Source organism: Pygoscelis adeliae, unplaced genomic scaffold (genome assembly GCF_000699105.1).
Source record: "Pygoscelis adeliae isolate BGI_AS28 unplaced genomic scaffold, ASM69910v1 Scaffold63, whole genome shotgun sequence".
NCBI classification, from domain to species: Eukaryota; Metazoa; Chordata; class Aves; order Sphenisciformes; family Spheniscidae; genus Pygoscelis; species Pygoscelis adeliae.
The window spans coordinates 1,324,906-1,332,456 of record NW_008824414.1 but is presented as its reverse complement, the minus strand read 5'-3'; the positions used below and the strand labels follow the sequence as shown (position 1 = coordinate 1,332,456).

The 7,551-nt window shown below is 44.0% G+C and overlaps 1 pseudogene across 1 annotated transcript; it reads right to left on the bottom strand.

Annotated features, from left to right (window-relative positions):
- Positions 1 to 3,089: 3,089 nt before the first annotated feature.
- LOC103914162 lies at positions 3,090 to 4,392 on the bottom strand (annotated as a pseudogene). The gene has a single exon (XR_663452.1). The product of XR_663452.1 is annotated as an uncharacterized LOC103914162 (transcript).
- Between the last annotated feature and the right edge of the window lie 3,159 nt (positions 4,393 to 7,551).

The window sequence follows — 7,551 nt, the reverse complement described above, 5'->3', positions numbered from 1 at the left end:
TGCAGCACTCCTGTTGCTACAGAGACATTCATTTAAAGCACAGACTTGACTTGTTGCCCAGAGTGAGAAACAGCTTCTTTCTCCTTTAAAAAATAAATTAAAAAACCCCCCAACAAATATCTAACCTTGGAAGAGTCTTGGGAAGGGTATGGAGCAACACCCACCCCGGTGCCTGGCTGGGCATCCTCCCCTCACACCCAGCCATGGGCACCTATTGGAGAAGCTAGGAGGGAAGTACCTCAATGGAGTTGGGGCATGTTCGTTGCTGCGCAATGTTATTTTCTTTAGGATTAACAGATTTCTGGCTATAAAAATTTCCATGGCTAAAGCAGCAGTTGTTGAAATATATTATTTCATGCTGAGACCCCGGCGTGGCTGTCACGCCATTGAGTTTAACCCTCCCCACTGCATTGCGTCAGGTTTACGTCCACGTGTTCGTGGTGAGCAGCGAGCCCAGAGTGTTTCAGGTGAGATTAAGGCAGCTCTGGATCACAGATGCATTTGCAGGCCTGACATGTCAACACTCACAGACCAGGTCCTGCTCCCCAGCAAGCTGCATGCCTGGGGCTGGACCAGCAGGTTTTAACTGGTGGATTTGGAGAAGGAAAAAGTATCATTGCAGATGCGGATAATCAGATACTGCAGGTCCTGGGGACGCCAAAGGAAGCCCTGCCACAGGCTGCCCTCCAAAGCATCCAGCCCAGCACTTTTAAACAGCCTCCCTCCATCATCCTAATTTGTAGGGTCTCAAAACTAACACTCAGCAATGAATATTTATCAGAGCCCAAAGTGCACATTTGGCTTCACAGAGTGAGACCTGGGGCTTCTTAAAGGATTAGCAGCTTCTGACAAATGCACTGAACAGAAACTGGAATCATATTTAAAGCACCCCCCACTCCCCCTGAAACAAGCCCTCTTCCTTGAGGCTGTAAGAGCTAGGCTGGATCACCCAGCAGTGGGATTTCACACCAGTGGATGAGCTCCCCCAGGTCCTGGAAGGCCCCTCCCAACCTTCTGCCCAGACGAGCGCTCGTGCCTCTTCCCAAAGGAGCTGCATCCACCCTACCAGCCGTGCTGACACACGTTACAGGCAGCTGCCACCCCCATGTCTCTTGTGGTCCTAAAGTGAGCCCCATCCCAGGGCCATCACCCTGCCTATAAATACAGGCTCTGCCTGCTCAGACCTTTCCAGGCTACATCTGGAGCAACAGGTGATGTGCACTGTCCTGCAGGGTGGTGCCACCATTGCTGCTACGGGCAGGGATGAGGGCTCATGCATTGCCCTCACATGTGAGTGGGACATTGCATGGGATCACTGTTCTGGTCCTCTTGCCATCTTTAAGTGCAATGGCTTAGGTGGGCTTTGGCCATGAGCAACTTCGCCTCTTTCCCGGAGAGGCGCGTGCTGCACCTTCGCCTCGTGCCCTGAGAGGCGCGTGCATCCAGACAGCCTCATCCCTGTGCGTCCATTGTGGGTTTGCACCTTCACCCTGGCCACCCTGCCCCAGGGTCTGAGCATCTAGCACCTTGGTGGATGATGCTCCCCAAGCATGCAAAGGACAGCAACTAGCACGTGGGTTAGCAGAGATGCTCCCAACATCACAAGTTTTTCCTGTGTGCTCCCCCCAAGACCTTCTACGAGGTGCCCTGCAGATTGTAAACATCAGCCTGCCATTTCTACTGTCAGTCTATACAGCCCAGCAGACTCCCCAGCTCCTCGCACTGCCCTGCCGAGCAGATGGGCTAACGCAATGTCTGTGGAGATGATCCCTGAGCACGGAAGGCTCATTCCACATGAGCAAGAAGCCAGCATCCAGCCTCATAGAAAGAAAGGTGATTTTCTCCTTGGTGAATTGCTTAGGTTTGCCAATGGCATAACAGACACTGAAGCCACGAGCAGGTTCCTAGACTACCTTTGACTCCTCTTCCCTGCTTCATAAACTACTCACAGGCTGGGACACTAAGCTGAAGGCTGCTCTCCAAGCAGCTGGCATAAGGCTTGTTCCCTTTCATGCCAGGGTTGCTCTGCAGCAGTTCCCATATGATGGGCAAGTCCACTCTGCTGAGGTACACGAGCCTTAGCTTAAATGGGAGTTCCAAGGACTCGTCCTCTCCATCCAGGATGGAGACAGTGAAAGGGTATCAGAACTGAAGCGTAGCTGGTTGCATTGTAATCAGAGGACACTTCCAGTTGACATACATGGAGAAGCTTGATTTTAGACAGTTCAGTGGGCTCCAGGGATGATAGAGGCTAAATAGAGGGAAACCATGTCTGAATGAGACCATGGAAGAAAAAGAGTGGATCTGCTTAACCCATCTGAACTTGAGGGCAACACTGAGAACCTCTCCTGAGCCACAGACAACATGGGCAAGAGTGGAGGATCTGCTCCAATGGGGCATAGACATGATCCGTGGATTTGTGGGAGAGCCTCCCACCCAGTCTGCACAACTGGGCAGAGCAGAACCGGACAATCGGGCACGGAAATGGGACTTACCCTGGAGGTGAAGGACATCTGCTGGAGGGGGAACATGCCACAGCCCTGTGGATACAGGCATCATGTGAAATGGCAACAAGGGTCTCTGGGACTTGTGTCTCGCTCCCTACTGAACTGGCCTGAGAGCAGCCAGGTCTAGATCCAGCGGTCTTTAAAGCGCTTGGGCTACAGCGAAGTAAAGCACTAACAACTCCATGAGGCAGAACAGAACCAGACACAAAATGTCAGTTTTTCCCTCCTTTGATTTTCCTGGTTTTCACTCGGTGCTGGCTTTTGGGGGAAATTCAGCTGCTCTCACAGATTTCTTGCCGGAAACCCAATTTCAGTGGGAGATTGTCTTTTTTTATTCTACAATCCCTACATGCAGGCACTTGTCAACATGCATCTTGGAGCAGCAGGAAAAGTGGGCAGAAGCTCTAACAATTTTCCTACCATGAACATCCCGACATATGCGCGGGTATCTTCTGACCAAAAAGCTGCTTCGGCACTGAGACCCCCTTCCACAACACCAAGAAACTTTTGTTTAAAGCGGATGAAATATGACATCGCACCGAAGGCACCAGATGAAAAGAAGATCAGCAACAGAAACCAAGGTGGTACTATAATTAACTTTTTCTTTTTATTTACACCACAAGAATAACAAGTTGTCATAATGTGGTACAAAATACTGGACTCCTAATAAAGTTGAAATTGAAGTCGGTACTGTCAGAGAAAGACACCATTGGCCAGTAAAAAAAAAAAAAAAAAAGAAAAAAACAAAACAAAAAACCCCAAACAAAAACAAGAATGAGAAAAATATTCCAACTCCACCAAGTAAAAGAAAGGACCATCAGAAAATTTAGCACAAAGAATGCTACCATCACTTAAAGTAGGGTCCATACAATAAGAGTGAAATTGTGTCTAAATTACAGCGTAAACCGGTAGCTGCTACCAATGGTGACGTCATACTGAGCATGTATAGGTATAAAGTAGAATATAATATAGTTACAACTTTTTGATACTACATATCTGTAATAAGCTCTTGGGTGAATAATGTTTCAACCCCTCCCCCCCCACTTTTATATATATATTATATATATAAGTTTGTCATCCTCATAAATTGGAAAATAGCGCCTCCACTATGGAGCACAGAAAAGTGTTAATTTATTTTCTTTCAATAGGATACTTTTTCATCAATATCAAAGACAAAGTGAAGATGAGCTGAGAACGAGCTCAACTTCATGACAATGAAGAAACATGTTTTCCTTTTGATGTAAAGTCTCGTTTTAAACCACAGTGTTGCACAGTACACGACTGTTTAAAGTGAAACCTAGCAATAATACATCATGTAAAAGTAATTTTAAAAAAGTTAACGCAGCTGTGCTGAAGAGTTAACTCTTTAAAGTCCTCGTCATTCATCTCCTTAGAATTAATGACTACGTGTGTTGACAAAGGGTTGCATCCAACCTCCCCACCCAGCCGAGAAATCAAAATAAAATACCAACCCAAATTAAAAGGAAAAAAAAAATTAATAATGACACAGGCAGTTTACTTTGTGTGTTCTGCGTAGTCTCCCTAAAAACACTGTTTCCACATAAATACAATAAACTCTATTATTGGTAAGTCACAAGTGCTAGATAAACGTCTTTTTTTTTTCTTCTTAAAATGAGAAATGTTTAAGTAGTCCTTTTTATTTACTCTTTTTTTTTTTAAACAATAAAAAGCACAATTTCTTATTAAGTTCAGTAAGACGCAAAAAATATTCCCACTCTCCTTCCTTTGTGTGTAGCTGTGTGGGTGCGTGCGTGGGTGCGCGCATGTGTGTGTGTGACAACAACGTCCCAACCTTTAGTCTCCGCAAATGCCACGAGAGGAAAAAAAAGAAACCAAAAACCCAAAAAAACCCAAAACCACAATTTTTTTTTTTTTTTCATTTTCAAAGCTGCCAAGTTTGGCGTGCAAAATCTGTATACAATATAAAGACATGCCAACCTTACAGACCATGCAACCTCAAGGTGTAGGAAACTTAAAAAAATATATTCATATATATTTATATATATATTTATATATATCAATGCCCATAAAAGACGTGGGCCCAAAAAAGTTTACAAAAGGAAGAATGGAATGAATACATGACTGCGGCTAATAAAAAAAGGAATGTTTTGTATCGAAAGTAAAAAAACAAAACAAAACAACAAAAAACCCCAATGATTATTTGTGTACTGCAAACTGGGCCTCGCCTCTCTGTGAGGAGGATTTAAAGATGCTCCTTTCTTTCCAAGCAGGTACAAAGGATGCCCTGGGCAGCACCGTGCTGGGATGCAGGAGCATCCCGAGCTTCCGCCCCGCCGGTGCAGCCGCCCTGTGGCAAAGTCATCTGAAATGAAGAAGCTAATGGCTCAAAAAGGTGAAAAAACCCTGGCGAGCCTCAAAACGAGGGCTCTTTCCCCCCACTCCGCGCCTGCACTGGCCCCGAAGAGCATCCCGACCTTGCCCGGGGCGCCACTGCGAAACAAATCCACATTGCTGGGAGCTTGGAGGCATCAAGCTCCGACGTCTCAGGAAAAATCTTTCCGTCCCTGGCAAAAAGCTGAGCGAAATGATGGAAAGAAACGAAGGCAGCATCCTGACAAGCTCCTCTGATTTTTAAAAAGAAACCGGCTCAGCACGTCCAGCCAGCAGCTCTCAGGAACACAAAAATGAAATAAAAAGCTTTGCCACGACTGAGAGGAGAAATAAAAAAACCTGCCAGGGAAGAGCTGACAACAGAAACGATTGTGTAAACGTGGTTACTGCCCACAGCATGTACACAGCGAAAGGAAAATGTAAAGTCAGTCACCAGATTCGGCAGCCAGATTAATTTTAGATCACAGCAGTGAAGTGGTCAGTTGAAAAAAAACAAACCACAGCATCTCCAGGTACGTTGTGTTTTCACACGGGAAGATTATTTTTAGAATATGCTGAGGATGGTCCTACGCGACCGAAGCTATTAGTAATTTTAACACGTACTTGGGTTTGCAAAACTCAAATACAGTAGTGTCTGCTTTTTAAATTGCATTATAAACTGAGGAATAAAACAAAAGCTCTTGCATTTGCTCACACGTATGATTATACTTCAAATTCTTCCTGCGAGTGAGTCCTGAATGGAATGAAAACGGCCGCTTCGAGAACTGGAAAAAAATAAGTTACTGGAAGCGACCCCGTCAGTCGTCACCGTAACAGAATAAAATAATAATAATTAAAAAAGGCTACCCTTGGTTGTTCGGATGAGGGGTATGTGCTATCCTACACTGCTGTAAGAAGGCACGTGTGTCAATCCAGTCTCCTCTAAGCTGCTCAAACTCTTCGTGGCAGGGCTTTGCTGCTTCTCCCACCCGCCGTCTGCAGGAGGTGACAAGCCAAGGCTGAAGGTCTGGCTGGTGCAGGGCAACGACCTCCTCGGGGGGGAAAAAAATACCTTTGGGAAAAGTTCTCCAACCCTACCAGTGACGGGAAGAAGAGGAGGAGAGAAAGAGAGAAAGAGAGAAAGAGAAAGAGGACATGGGAAGGTGTGCGTGCGTGTCTGCATGTCCGTCTGTCCGGCGGAGAGAAAAATGCTGTCTGTCCCATGAGTGTCCGAGAAGCCTTCCCAATGGTGGGCAGCTACCGCAGCCACCAGTAATCCTTGCTATGATCCGCGCAGAGGACAAAGACATTGCCCATTGGAATACTACTATGTCGAAGGTAAGAAAACTCCTTATTTTCTTTACATAGCTACTATAATAGAACTGAGGAAATATACAGTTGGCGGTATCATTACACAAAAGAGCCCATCGTTTTCCCTCCTCCTCGATAAAATGCACCCTTTCCAAAAAATAAACTCTGACAATCTGCCACAGTTCCTTATGCCTGCAGAAAGCTGCTCACTGTACAAAAGACTTAAAAAAAGGGGGGGGGGGGGAGGGAGGAAAATAATGTACAAGCAGGAAAAGTGGGAGGAAAAAAGGTTTAGACGCTATTGCCGTTCAGAAACGAAACCTGCCAAATAGAAAATAAATGTCAGAGTCACACAAACAAGGCTTCTTTAGGGTTTTGTGAAATATCGATATAAAAATTAACAGCAAATTCATAGTCTTTTGCTATAAAAAACTTTTTTTTTTTTGTTAGAAAAGGATCACAACTAAAAACCTTAAATTAAAATACAAATGTTTAGGGTAGTTGCCCAGTGGCTAACGTGTTGGCTTTCTGAAAAACTTTCCAACCTGTCGTCTGAAAGTCCTTGAGTTTCAACCTGGATCCTTTTCCAAAAGCACCTTTTACGTTCCAATTCACAAATCTGTCCCTAGGGAGCTTCCAATGGCTACTGTTACAGTATGCATTTATTACATATATTTTTCTATAAATGCATCATAAATATTTTTATCAATAATTCATAGGAATCCGGTTTCTAAGCTTGGAATACATTTGGAATATACATTATACACATATATATATTTATACCTAACAATTTAAGCAATATCTCATGCTAGTTGCTTTTAATAAAAAGCATTCCAGTCTTAAACCTGCATTTGTGTCTAATACATGCTTCAACAACCAAATTGATAAGTTCAATTACTAGATAATGTAGAAGAGAGAAAACATTTGAAAATTTGTTTTTAAAAATGGTTGAATTTCAAAGACCCAACAGTATTTGCCACTTTCTTGGCAACTACCTTAATTTTTTTTTTTTTTTTTTTAAACAGCAATGAAAGAAAACAAAACAAATCCAAACTTGTAGACAGTTTTTGGAGACGCTCTGTTCAGCTGATGCCTGCTTCCCACCATCATGCCAGCACAAGCCAAAAAGTCTTCTTTCCTGATGGCAGTTTTTGGCTTTCCCAACCAGAGGAAAAATATTCACGAACTGCTGTGTTCTTTGTGGTTTTTTTTTGTTTGTTTTTTTTGTTTTGTTTTTTTTTTTTTACTTAAGGCATTGTTCCTCAAACTTCAGAAAATCCAGCTGCACCAAATCCATCAATTAAAAAAAAAGGCACAAACTCATCTTCAGATGGCTTTGGAGACAAAAAAGCCGACTCCATCTGGGCTACCGTTTCCCCCC